The sequence below is a fragment of the Pleurodeles waltl genome, chromosome 3_1 (assembly GCF_031143425.1).
Source record: "Pleurodeles waltl isolate 20211129_DDA chromosome 3_1, aPleWal1.hap1.20221129, whole genome shotgun sequence".
NCBI lineage: Eukaryota > Metazoa > Chordata > Amphibia > Caudata > Salamandridae > Pleurodeles > Pleurodeles waltl.
This window is the reverse complement of record NC_090440.1, coordinates 837,415,128-837,429,273: the sequence shown is the minus strand read 5'-3', so window position 1 is coordinate 837,429,273 and position 14,146 is coordinate 837,415,128. Positions and strand designations below refer to the sequence as shown.

Below are 14,146 nucleotides of genomic sequence, written 5' to 3'. Positions count from 1 at the left end.
TGGTCTTTCAGGAGATGATCTGCGCTGCTATAGTGGAATACTTATCGGTGAACCAGGGCTTGGTTTCCCTGATGGGCACCTTGTGGGAATCCTTCAAGGTAGTGAAACGTGGGATCTGTCTTGCCAAACAACATGGTGTGCTGAAGGCACTAAGGCGTGACTTAATGAATCTAGAGTCACGACTGGCTGACCAGGAGAGCTGGTTGACTACAGACAGTTCCAGCGGTCTCCTGGACGAAATAAGAGAAACGTTTTCTGATTAGGAGGAGGCGGCACTTCCGGAGGTCTGTTTCTTAGGGAAAGAGGCTAAAGCGAGGAGATATGGAGAGGGCGAGAGAGCTGGTAGAACACTGGCTGCAATGCTTTGCAGGCTGTGGGCTGGGAATTATATCATAGAGCTGACTGATCCGGCTGGCATACACCATACCGGAACTATAAAAGTCAAGCATACTCTAACTGATTTTTATTCAAATTTGTATGCAGAGGAGTCGAGATCGACCGCGGAGTCTTACACTGATTATTTTGATGATCTCAGCCTACTTTGGCTTGAGAACCTGCATCAGCAATTCCTAGACGTCCCATTCTCAGTCGACGATGTAATTCAGGCTATAGGTAGCTTACCAGGAGACAAGGCTCCAGGATTGGATGGCCTGTCGTTGGCTTTCTATAAAGAATACGCTGACATTTTAGTGCTGCACCTCCTTGAGGTATATGCTGAGGCGCTTGAGAGCAGCATCCTTCCGGTCTCTCTACGGGAAGCCCTTATTGTTACCATTTTAAAGCCCTGGAAGGACCCTTGTAGCTGTGACTCATATCAACCATTCTCACTAATAAACATTGATAATAAGATCCTGCGAAATTAATAGCGTCCCAGCTGCATCCCCTGCTCCCGTCTCTGGCACTACCGGATCAGTCTGGTTTTATACCGGGTCACTCTACCTTATATAACCTTCACACTTTGTTTTGCGATCACTCGGATGGTCAAACCCGGCGAACGAGTGGCCATGGTGTTTCTGGATGCCACCAAGGCTTTTGATTCTCTAGCATGGTCGTACATGTTCGGCTTACTGGCCAGAGTCGGATTGAGTCCAAGATTTATCAAATTGAGCCGCCTGTTGTACACGGAACCGACAGCCAGATTGCGAGTAAATGGGCTGCTGTTGGATCCTTTTTTCATTAGCAAGAGGTACGCCCTCTCTCGCCGCTGCTTTTCGCGGTGGCGATGGAGCCACTTGTAGCACATTTGAGACAACACCATAGTCACAGGGTCTTAGCATTCAGACAGGGTCCAAAACTGGTATCTATGTATGCGGACGATTTTGCTCTGTACGTCCGTGACCCACAACTACATCTCGATAGGTTAATAGATGAAATAGCCCGCTTTGGCCAGATATCGGGGATCACGATAAACTGGACTAAGTCAGTGGTGCTCCCTTTGGCGGCTGCTACGACGCAACATGAATCTAGATATCCCATTAGTTGGGCGGAGGGACCAGTATGATATCTGGGAATTTGGCTCAGTAGAGAAGTAGATGAGCTGTGGTCAGCCAATTATGGCAAGGCCATTATGTGGTTGGAAAATAAGGTGACAATGTGGGGCTCGCTGCCACTTTCACAGACTGATCGTATAGCTATTGCGAAGATGGTGATCTTACCCAAATTTCTATATCTATTTGTTAATATGCCACTAGTCCTTACTACCAGCTTCTTGAAAAGACTCCGGTCCTCGCTTGTGGCCCTCGCCTGGCAGGCAGACAACCCAGAATTGCATGGGAAACTTTCACCCTCCCGTTCGAGCAGGGGAGACTAGCGGCCCGGATCTAGAGTTGTTCTATAATTGCGCACATTTTGCTCATTTTTGGCTACACCCGATACAATATCTGCCGCATCTAGCTCCTGAGTGTGATTCGGGCTGGCCGGACAGATTAGCGGGAGTGATAAGTGGACCCCCCCAGGCCTCATCCACAGGGTGTGGATGCAGTGACCTGCACGGCACGGGCTTGGACTGTGCTGCTGCAGCACGCGGGGACGCCGGAGCCTTTTGCGCCCTGTAGGAAGTTGGCTCTGTATGTACTATTTCAAAGTAAGAAATAGCATGCACAGAGTCCAAGAGTTCCCCTTAGAGGTATGATAGTGGCAAAAAGAGATTCATTCTAATGCTCTATTTTGTGGAAGTGTGGTCGAGCAGTAGGCCTATCAGAGGGTAGTGTTAAGCATTTGTTGTACACACACAGGCAATAAATGAGGAACACACACTCAAAGACAATTCCAGGCCAATAGGTTTTTATATAGAAAAATATATTTTCTTAGTTTATTTTAAGAACCACAGGTTCAAGATTTACAAGTAATACTTCAAATGAAAGGTACTTCACTCAGGTATCTTAGGAACTTTGAATCAACACAATATCATGTACAGTTTTAGCAAAAATGGCAATAAGCCATTTTAAAACTAGACAGTGCAATTTTCAACAGTTCCTGGGGGAGGTAAGTCTTGGTTAGTTTTGCAGGTAAGTAAAACACCTACAGGGTTCAAAGTTGGGTCCAAGGTAGCCCACCGTTGAGAGTTCAGGGCAACCCCAAAGTTACCACACCAGCAGCTCAGGGCCGGTCAGGTGCAGAGGTCAAAGTGGTGCCCAAAACACATAGGCTTCAATGGAGAAGGGGGTGCCCCGGTTCCAGTTTGCCAGCAGGTAAGTACCCGTGACTTCGGAGGGCAGACCAGGGGGGTTTTGTAGGGCACCGGGGGACACACAAGTCAGCACAGAAAGTACACCCTCAGCGGCACAGGGGCGGCCGGGTGCAGAGTGCAAACAGGCGTAGGGTTTCAATTGGTTTCAATGGGAGACCCAGGGGTCTCTTCAGCGAAGCAGGCAGGCAAGGGGGGGTGGGGGTGGCTCCTCGGGGTAGCCACCACCTGGGCAAGGGAGAGGGCCACCTGGGGGTTGCTTCTGCACTGGAGGTCGGATCCTTCAGGTCCCGGGGGCTGCGGGTGCAGTGTCTTTACCAGGCGTCAGGTTCTTTGAAGCAGGCAGTCGCGGTCAGGGGGAGCCTCTAGGATTCCCTCTGCAGGCGTCGCTGTGGGAGCTCAGGGGAGTCAACTCTGGCTACTCACGGGCTCGCAGTCGCCGGGGAGTCCTCCCTGTAGTGTTGTTTCTCCGCAGGTCGAGCCGGGGGCATCGGGTGCAGAGTGGAAAGTCTCACACTTCCGGCGGGAAACGTGGAGTCCTTTAAAAGTTGTTTCTTTGTTGCAAGTTTCAGTCTTTGTGGAACAGGGCCGCTGTCCTCAGGAGTTCTTGGTCCTTTTAGATGCAGGGTAGTCCTCTGAGGCTTCAGAGGTCGCTGGACCCTGGGGGACGCGTCGCTGTTGCAGTTTTTCTTGAAGGGGGAGACGGGCCGGTAGGGCTGGGGCCAAAGCAGTTGGTGTCCCCATCTTCTCTGCAGGGCTTTCAGGTCAGCAGTCCTTCAGGTTGCAGGAATCTATTTTCCTAGGTTCTGGGGGCCCCTAAATACTCAATTTAGGGGTGTGTTTAGGTCTGGGGGGTTAGTAGCCAATGGCTACTAGCCCTGAGGGTGGCTACACCATCTTTGTGCCCCCTCCCTGAGGGGAGGGGGGCACATCCCTAATCCTATTGGAGGAATCCTCCATCTGCAAGATGGAGGATTTCTAAAAGTCAGAGTCACCTCAGCTCAGGACACCTTAGAGGTTTGTTCTGACTGGCCAGTGACTCATCCTTGTTTTTCTCATTATCTCCTCCGGCCTTGCCGCCAAAAGTGGGGCCGTGGCCGGAGGGGGCGGGCATCTGCACTAGCTGGAATGCCCTGTGGTGCTGTAACAAAGGGGTTGAGCCTTTGAGGTTCACCGCCAGGTGTTACAGCTCCTGCAGGGGGAGGTGAGAAGCACCTCCACCCAGTACAGGCTTTGTTACTAGCCACAGAGTGACAAAGGCACTCTCCCCATGTGGCCAGCAACATGTCTGGTGTGTGGCAGGCTGGCAAAACTAGTCAGCCCACACTGGAAGTCGGGTTTGTTTTCAGGGGGCATCTCTAAGATGCCCTCTGGGGTGTATTTCAAAATAAAATGTACACTGGCATCAGTGTGCATTTATTGTTCTGAGAAGTTTGATACCAAACTTCCGAGTTTTCAGTGTAGCCATTATGGTGCTGTGGAGTTCGTGTATGACAGACTCCCAGACCATATACACTTATGGCTACCCTGCACTTACAATGTCTAAGGTTTTGCTTAGACACTGTAGGGGCATAGTGCTCATGCACCTATGCCCTCACCTATGGTATATATCACCCTGCCTTAGGGCTGTAAGGCCTGCTAGAGGGGTGACTTATCTATGCCATGGGCAGTGTGAGGTTGGCATGGCACCCTGAGGGGTGTGCCATGTCAACTTAGTCATTTTCTCCCCACCAGCACACACAAGCTGGCAAGCAGTGTGTCTGTGCTGAGTGAGGGGTCCCTAGGGTGGCATAAGACATGCTGCAGCCCTTAGAGACCTTTCCTGGCACCAGGGCCCTTGGTACCAGGGGTACCACTTACAAGGGACTTACCTGGATGCCAGGGTGTGCCAATTGTGATAACAAAGGTACCGTTTTAGGGAAAGAACACTGGTGCTGGGGCCTGGTTAACAGGCCTCAGCACACTTTCAAATCATAACTTGGCATCAGCAAAGGCAAAAAGTCAGGGGGTAACCATGCCAAGGAGGCATTTCCTTACACGCCCTCAATGCCACTTCAAGATATTGCGGGGCTTGCCGCTGTCGGGTGACGGTCAGTTCTGCGAGAGCCTGCGCAAGATAAATATGGTCCCCCTGGGATCTTGGTTTCTGGAGGGGTTGTTTGTTTCCTTGGAGGCTGCGCTGGATAACGTGCACAACACTGCGCTGGTCAGACTCTTATCTCAGGGTGCGGGCTATGTTGCGGGAGCGATACTCCTGCTTCCCTGCAGTTCCTCCGGTGTGCTAAACGCTGGAGCTTGTGTATACAGCACAGTCTCCTCGTAGGCTTATTACACCTCTATATGTCAGCATGCAGATGCCTGTGGCCCCCATCGAGTCCAAGGCTAGGATCTTTTGCAAGAAGGACATTGGGGAGACTCTTTCGGATGAAATGTGATGATATCGTTGAGTGCAACTTCGAGAACTCTCCCCCAACTATGGATTATGCCTTATACATTTTAACTATTTGCACCGCTTATACTATACGCCAAGTCGATTAAGGAGAATGGGTGTCGGAGCGGACGACTGCTGTGAAAGATGCTGTGCTACTGAGGCGACTTTCATGCATTTGGCGTGGCGATGTGGGGCTATTGGACTGAGGTACTGCATGCGATTGGTGAGATGGTTGGAATTGTGCTGCTGCACTCCCCTACACTTGCCCTCCTGGGTTATGTGAAGGTGCTCTCCCCAGAATGCCGGAAATTAGTGGGGATGCTGTTGCTGCTGCCTAAATGTAGGGTAGCGATGTGCTGGGGAGGCAACTGCTCCTTGCTGTGGAGACTGGCTGAAGGATGCTGCGTACTGTCAGGAACAACTAGAGACATGCTAGGAGATGATGCCTGAAAACTCCCGACCGCATGATATATGGGCCCCCCACGATCCTTTCTGAAGTCCCGATCATAAGATGGCACAATGTCGCTCTATGTTTCCTACCAGGTTCCGAAACCAGACTCACCCCCTCTGATACGTGGTAGCTCTTTTTGTATTGAGAACTGTTGGCTGCTTTAACACCCACCCAACCCCCTGCTTTCTTCTCCATCTTTCCTTCCCTCTTTCCTTGTTTAGATGTCATTATCAAGTTATTAATCATCCTTGACGGAATAATACATAATTTTGGCTGATTTTCCCTTTCTGATCGATTTGCTGCTCTAATCACCCTCACAGTTTTGTGGTGGGAACCGTCAATATTGTATGTTTTTGATGTAGTGTATTGTTTTGTTGGCCTTACTCGTATGACTGTATTTACTGATAGTCATAAATAAAAATGAAAAATAAATAAAAGTTTCTTTACAGTGGCTGAAATCCCTAAATGTCCCTCATGTGCCATTGTATACAAGCGTTTTTTTACTGCAGTAGGAGGAACAATTAATTATTTGCTTACACACATTTGATTTTCACAAAACAATTCAGATGGCACTTGCGAAAAACATTTGAGCTCCCCTGAAAGCGATTTATCTTGAGGCCAACCAACATTTATGAAATAAAGTACTTTTTTTTTTTTAATACTTCATCCTTTTCCCTCGCCTCCATCCACTCCTGTTCAGAAATTATACTTTCACAGTTTGACATGGCATCAACAACTGCTACGACGCATTCATTTTCAATGGGATTCTTATTTAGACCATCACTTAGAGGTATCCGAGACAAACAGACTGCTCTCAAGTTTCTTCCTCCTTGTATATACTTAATTTTAAAATTGTACTCTTGCAATTTGGACAGAAGTCCAACTAATCTTGCTGAAGCTTTACCCAATCCACTCCCATCTAGAAGAAAGACAAGAGGTTTATGGTTTGTAAATAAGTCAATCGATGTCCCCCAAATATAAGTTTAAAATCTCTCTACCACCCATGCACATGCAAGAGCCTCTCGTTCAATGGTACTGTATTTCAGCTCTGCCTCACTAAGAGATCTGGAGGCAAATGCTACTGTATTCTCTATTACCAGCTGTAGGAAAATGGCTCCTTGTTGCAGTTACCCCCCCCCCCACCTTTTGTCTGATATTGATGCTAACTTGACTGAGAAGCATGCCGGGACCCTGCTAACCAGGGCCCCAGCACCAGTGTTCTTTCACTAAAAATGTACCATTGTTTCCACATTTGTCACACCCCTGGCACACAGATAAGTCCCTTGTAAAAGGTACCAGTGGTACCAAGGGCCCTGTGACCAGGGAAGTCCCTAAGGGCTGCAGCATGTGTTGTGCTACCCTAAGGGACCCCTCATCTACAACATGCACACTGCAGTTGCAGATTGTGTGTGTTGGTGGGACGAAAAAGGCAAAGTCCACAAAATACTGCCTGTGGCATAGGTAAGTCACCCCTCTAGCAGGCCTTAAATCCTAAAGGCAGGGTGCACTATACCACAGGTGGGGGCATAGCTGCATGAGCAATGTGCCCCTACAGTGTCTAAGTCCATTTTTAGACATTGTAAGTACAGTGTGGCCATATTAAGTATATGGTCTGGGAGTCTGTCAAAACGAACTCCACAGTTCCCTAATGATTACACTGAATACTGGGAAGTTTGGTATCAAACTTCTCAGAATAATAAACCCACACTGATCTTAGAGATGCCCCCTTTATTTTACCCAATCCTTCAGTGCAGGACTGACTGGTCTGTGCCAGCCTGCCACTCCAAGACAAGTTTCTTACCCCCTGGGGTGCGAGCCTTTGTGCTCTCTGGGGCCAGAAACAAAGCCTGCACTGGCTGGAGGTGCTTCACACCTCCCCCATGCAGGAACTGTAACGCATAGCAGTGAGCCTCAAAGGCTCAGGCTTTGTGTTACAATGCCCCAGGGCACTCCAGCTAGTTTTGGCAGCAAGTCCGGGGAAGATAATGAGAAAAACAAGGAGGAGTCACCCCCTGAGCCAGGTCCACCCCTAAGGTGACCAGAGCTGAAGTGACTCCCTCCTTGGAAAAACCTCCATCTTGTTTTGGAGGATTTGGGATTTGGCCCAATAGGAATAGGGTTGTGCCCCCCTCCCCAAAGGGAGGCGGTACAAGGAGGGTGTAGCCACCCTCAGGGACAGTAGCCATCGGCTACTGCCCTCCAGCCCTAACACCCCCCCTAAATTTTGTATTTAGGGGCCACCCTGAACCCAGGAAATCAGATTCCTGATGACTTCAGAAGAAGGACTGCTGATCTGAAAACCCCGCAAGGAAGACAGAGGCGACAATTGCTTTGGCCCCAGCCCTACCGGCCTGTCTCCAGATTCAAAGAACCTGCAACATCGAAGCATCCAGCGGGACCAGCAACCTCTGCCGACTCCGAGGACTGCCCTGCAACCAAAAGGACTAAGAAACTCCCGTGGACAGCGCCTGTGTCACAAACAACCAAGAAGAAACCATCTTCAAAGGGGACTCCCACCTCACTCCTGAAGCGTGAGTCCCCAACACTCTCCACTCGACGCCCCGGCCCGTGTCCAGAGAAACCAACACTACAGCGAGGACCCCCAGACGACTCCCACAGCGTATCCACCCTGAGAAGACCTCCCTGCACCCCCCACGGCGATGCCAGCAAAGAGAATCCAGTGGATCCCCCTGACCGTGATTGCCCAGAAGCACTGCTCCCGCAGCCACCAGGCCAGAGAGGAACTAACTACTGGTGCAGGAGTGACCAGTAGGCGGCCCTCATCTTTGCCCGGTGGTTGGCCCGAGAAGCCCCCCTGTGCCCAGCCTGCATCTCCAGAGTGACCCCCGGGTCCCTCCATTGATTTCAACACAAAACTTGACGCCTTGTTCACACACTGCAGCCGGCCAGCCCTGTGCCGCGGAGGGTGTATTTTGTGTGCCTGTTTAGGACTCCCCTAGTGCTCTACAAAAACCCTCTGGTCTGCTCCCCGAGGACGCAGATACTTGCCTGCTAGCAGACTGGAACTGGAGCACCCCTAGTCTCCATAGGCACCTATGTTATTTGGCCCCTCTTTGACTTCTGCATCTGACCAGCCCTGTGTTGCTGGTGCTGGGTGTTTGGGGTTGACTTGAACTTGTAAGTGCTTTACTTACCTGACAAACTAACCTTTACATACCTCCCCCAGGAACTGTTGAATTTTGCAGTGTCCACTTTAAAAATAGCTTATTGCCATTTTATGCCAAACTGTGTACATTACTGTTTTCATTCAAAGTTCTATATTTACCTACGCCAAGTACCTTACAATTTATGTACTTACTTGAATTCTGAATCTTGTGGTTCTAAAATAAATCAAGAAAATAATATTTTTCTACATAAAAACCTATTGGCCTGTAGTTAAGTCTGAGTGTGTGTTCTCATTTATTGCCTGTGTGTGTACAACAAACGCGTAACACTACCCTCTGATAAGCCTAACTGCTCGACCACACTACCACAAAAAGAGCATTAGTATTATCTATTATTTATTATTGCCACTATCAACCTCTAAGGGGAACCCCTGGACTCTGTGCACACTACCTCTCACTTTGTGAGAGTATCACAGTACCCAGGCCCTTTAACCCCTTCACTGCCAGGCCTTTTCCCCCTCAGGGGCAAGGCCTTTTTTGGGCTATTTGGGGCAGTTTGCGCTTAGGCCCTCATAACTTTTTGTCCACATAAGCTACCCACGCCAAATTTGCATCCTTTTTTCCGAAAATGTCATTAAAAAAAAAAAAGAAATGGAAAAAAGGGCTGCAGAAAAAGGCTTGTGGTTTTCCCCCTGAAAATGGCATCAACATAGGGTTTACGGTGCTAAAATCACCAGTTTCCCATCTTTCAGGAACAGGCAGACTTGAATGAGAAAACCACATTTTTCAACACAATTTTGGCATTTTACTAGGACATACCCCATTTTTACTATATTTTGAGCTTCTAGCCTCCTTCCAGTTAGTGTCAGAAATGGGTGTGAGACCAATGCTTGATCCCAGAAAGCTAAACATTTCTGAAAAGTAGACACAATTCTCAATTCAGCAAGGGGTCATTTGAGTAGATTCTACAAGGTTTTCCTACAGAAAATAACAGCTGAAATAAAAAAAATATTGAAATTGAGGTGAAAAAAACCTGCCATTTTTTTTCCACGTTTCACTGTGTAACTTTGTACTGCGGTGTCAGATTTTGAAAGCAATAAACTGTTACGTCTGCTGGACTCTTCTGGTTGTGGGGATATGTAGGGCTTGTAGGTTCATCAAGAACCCTAGGTACACAGAGCCAATAAATGAGCTGCACCTTGCAATGGGTTTTCATTCTATACCGGGTATACAGCAATTCATTTGGTGAAATATAAAGAGTGAAAAATAGGTATCAAGAAAACCTTTGTATTTCCAAAATGGGCACAAGATAAGGTGTTGAGAAGCAGTGGTTATTTCCACATCTATGAATTCTGGGGTCCCATACGAATTACAGGGCATTTTTCAAATAGACGTCTCATTTTACACGCTGTCTTACATTTGGAAGGAAAAAAATGTAGAGAAAGACAAGGGGCAATAACACTTGTTCTGTTTTCTGTGTTCCCCCAAGACTCCTGATAAAAATGGTACCTCACTTGTGTGGGTAGGCCTAATGCCCACGACAGGACACGCAACATGGACACATCACATTTTCCCAAAGAAATCTGAGGGGTTTTTGGAAAGTGCCTATTTGTGGATTTTGGCCTCTAGCTCAGCCGGCACCTAGGAAAACCCAACAAACCTGTGCATTTTTGAAAACTAGACACCTAGGGGAATCCAAGATGGGGTGACTAGTGGGGCTCTCACCAGGTTCCGTTACCCAGAATCCTTTGCAAACCTCAACATTTGGCTAAAAAACACTGTTTCCTCACATTTCAGTGACAGAACGTTCTGGAATCTGAGAGGAGCCACAAATTTCCTTCCACCCAGCATCCCCCCCCCCCCCCCCAAGTCTCCCGATAAAAATGGTACCTCACTTGTGTGGGTAGGCCTAGTGCTCGCAAAAGGAAATGCCCCACAACACTATGTGGACACATCAAATGATCAAATACTAAACTAACTGCTTTTGCGGGGGAGGGACCTGCGTTTTTGGTCCTGGGCTCAGCAGCCATATAGGGAAACCTACCAAACCGAAACATTTCTGAAAACTAGACACCCAAGGGAATCCAGGAAGGTGTGACTTGCGTGGATCCCCCAATGCTTACTTACCCAGAATCCTCAGCAAACCTCAAATTTAGCTAAAAAAATAAAAATCTCATTTTTCCCACATTTCTGTGTGGGATCACCGCATCCGGACAAATATCCTCCCACCCAAGGTTACCTTCAGTCTCCTGGTAAACATTATACCTCTGTAGTGTAGGTGGGCCAAGTGCCTGTGACAAGGAAGAGCCAAAAACATGTCGAAATTGAGGGGGCACCAAAGCGGGTTCAAAAGGGCAGTTTGAAAAAAAACATTTTTAGGCTGACAAGTGGAGCAGAATTTTTATCGGTATAGATGCGGCAATGCTGTGTGGTAGGAATTTTGTGGATTCCTGCAGATTCTGGAAGGTTCCATCACAAAAATGTGGGAAAAATGTGTGATTTCCAGCAAAGTTGGAGGTTTGCAGGGCATTGTGGGTACGAAAATGGTGCAGGGTGCATGTGTAGTACACCACCCTGGGCACACCCAGAGGTTTAGTTCTTAGACATGTCTCGGTCGTTTGGATTTTTCTACATGGCAGCGTCCCAAAGTCCATTCCAAGTGGGATGATTTTGAGAGTTAGCCAAGGTCTCATGGCCCAAATGTAAAACCAAAACCCAAAATAATCAAATGCCCTCTTGCTTGCTGTGGGATAAGATGTGTTAGTGTGCGGGGGAGAGCTGAAAGACTGTTACCCCCTCCAGTTGGGGTGGGGGCATAACCAGACCCCTATTGGTCACCACCACACTATTTTGTTTTTTACTTCCCTGGCATCTAGTAGACTTTGTGACCCCCCTGCCCCTCCGACCCCCAGTCCCTCCACCCCTGGGTGTGGATTGGGGGTACTTGCCCCATCTGCCCACTGGTGGGCAGTGCACCTCTGGCCCCATTTATTTGGGGTGGGTGTATGACCTTACCCACACCCACTTATTTTAAGAAAAAAAATCTTCCTTGGTCTCTGGTGGGCTTTCTGCCCCCTTTGGACTTCCAAAAATAGGCCGATCTACTCCCAAGGGGGGCACATATGGCCACATATGGCCAACAGTAATGTGCCCCCATGGGGAACGACCCTTGCCCAAGGGTCTGCCCCCCCAAGCAAAACACATACACACACCAATCCTCAGTGCTTAGTGGTTTCTGCCCCCCCTCCCCTCCCCTTGGGGGCAGATGGGCCTATTTTTATTAGAAATAGCCCAAAATAAATTCCCCCCTCCACCCCCAGGGCCTAAGGGCCTAAGGGGTCGCTCCCCTTGCGGGAAATTGATGCAAAAAAAAAAAAATCCCTGGTGTCTAGTGGTTTCTGCCCCCCATAGGCCGATCATTCACCCAAGGGGGGGCAGAAATGGCCTAATATCAGTTTTGCCCCAAGGGGAGCAACCCTTGCCTAAAGGGTCGCTCCACACATATTCAAAAATAAAATTAAGTAGAAAAAAAAAAGTTCCCTGGTGTCTAGAGGTTTCTGCCCCTTCCCCCCCCGGAGCAGAAAAGGCCTAAAAATAATTTGCTCCCCTTATGCATAAAATAAAAAAATATACAAAAACTCCCTGGTGTCTAGTGGGCATTTCTGCTGCCCAAACTGCGGAGAAAGGTCTCAAAGGAAAACCATGCTGATACTCTTGGCTTTTCAAAAGCATTACACTGACAGATCCTGGCTTCCTTTTTAGAGCATAAAATCACACTCACTCACCCAGAATGCCAGCGGCCAGAGTAGGCAACCATGTCACATTCAGTTGGCTGAGAGGAGTTTTGCCCCCTCCCATACTACTCAGACAGGGGCTGCAGTCTGCATGCAGCAGGCCTTGCAAACATGGTCTTCAAATAGAGGGACACAGAGGCTTTGACCACTGAAATAAGCCACAAACCGAGCCAGATGAGGTTGAGAATTAATTGAGACAAAAACCGTCACAGAATATGCCAAGACCAGAGCACCAGACAGTAAACTTCCTGGGGTTGCATGTGCAGGACTGCAGTGCTACATCTTTGCTCTTCTTTACTCTTGCTGTCTAAAAGCAAACAACTTTATAATATGACGTCTGCCACTGCAGCCATCTAATTACAAATTAGTTTCTCTAATGATGAGAATGAGTATAACCTGTGTATTGAAGTTGTGCAAGCTCATAGCTACTGCTTTCCTGCTTTTGTGGTGTCTGACTCACTCTCTGCACCCCCACATGAAGCGTAAAAATATAACAGACCTCAAGCAGGCACTGGTCAAAAGATATCTAAGCAGCTGACAACCTCTTAATTAAAAGCATCTGGTGCAAAGGCAGGAGAGACTAAGACAACCCCCTCATCCCCAAGGGCCCAGTTCCACTGCACACACTGCACCCACTGCAGCACTGATAGCTACTCGCCAGAAAATCTCTGGCTCACACCAGAACAACGAAAGATCGGGCAACACAGCAAGTGTTACAGCCTTTTATAGATAATAAATTGGCAATCATTCTCATTGTACCAGCTGTAGATTATGATTATACTCATTCTATTTGGCTCCAAACTCCAGTGGTGTGGCTGCATGGCAGTCTGAATCAGATTTCCCTATCCATTTGTGGCCAATAGGTATCCCTAATGTGTTCTCCTCTTGTTCCATGCAAAGCAGGCTGCTGGTCTCACCGCTGCTGTATACATAAAGGGCCAGATGTATCAAAGTAATTTCCATTTGCAAACAGTGCGAATAGCAAAATTCCAGTTTCCGAATGCAAAATAGTCTTTCCGAATGTATGAAAGGCATTTGCAGGGCAATTTTAAGGCATCACAAAAATTGCCATTGCCTAAAATTGCGACTCCATTTTGCAAATCGCAAATTGTGATTTTGCAAATAGGTCATCGCAAAATCAATGTATGACCCATTCCCAAATTGCACATGGTCCCAAAATCGGGATTTTGCATGTGAAATTTACCACCATCTCAAATTGCCAGAGAATCCCCTGGCTCACACAAGCCAAGTAATCCGGTGCAACCTATATAAAGGGGTCCAGAGTGCACCTGTCCTTTTCAACAATGGCTGCACTCTAGGTCATGTCGTGGGGGAAGAGGATCCTGGCAGGTTTAAGGAGAGAGAGGAGGAGACAGGAGCACATTTTCAGAGTGCGCATAACATTGCTTGACTAAACAGAGGAGATTTATAGGTTGAATTCAGCCATATTATTAGATCGAAACAGCTGATTTGCAACAACAAATGCAGCGACACACACACATACAGAACCAATGCAATACCCACTCATGTGCAAGTGTTCTGCTCCCTGCAACGTTTAGCCTCAGGAAGCTATCAGGGGGAAATAACAGCACCTGGAGGTGTGTCCCAAAGTGCGCTCTCACGCTTCTTCCATGCATTCCTGAATGAAATATTAACTAA

At 48.0% G+C, this 14,146-nt stretch overlaps 1 protein-coding gene across 1 annotated transcript in view; it reads right to left on the bottom strand.

Moving 5' to 3' along the window:
* The window catches only part of TSG101 (tumor susceptibility 101), a 175,036-nt gene that overhangs the window by 71,552 nt on the left and 89,338 nt on the right, over positions 1-14,146 (bottom strand). The window lies entirely within an intron of this gene.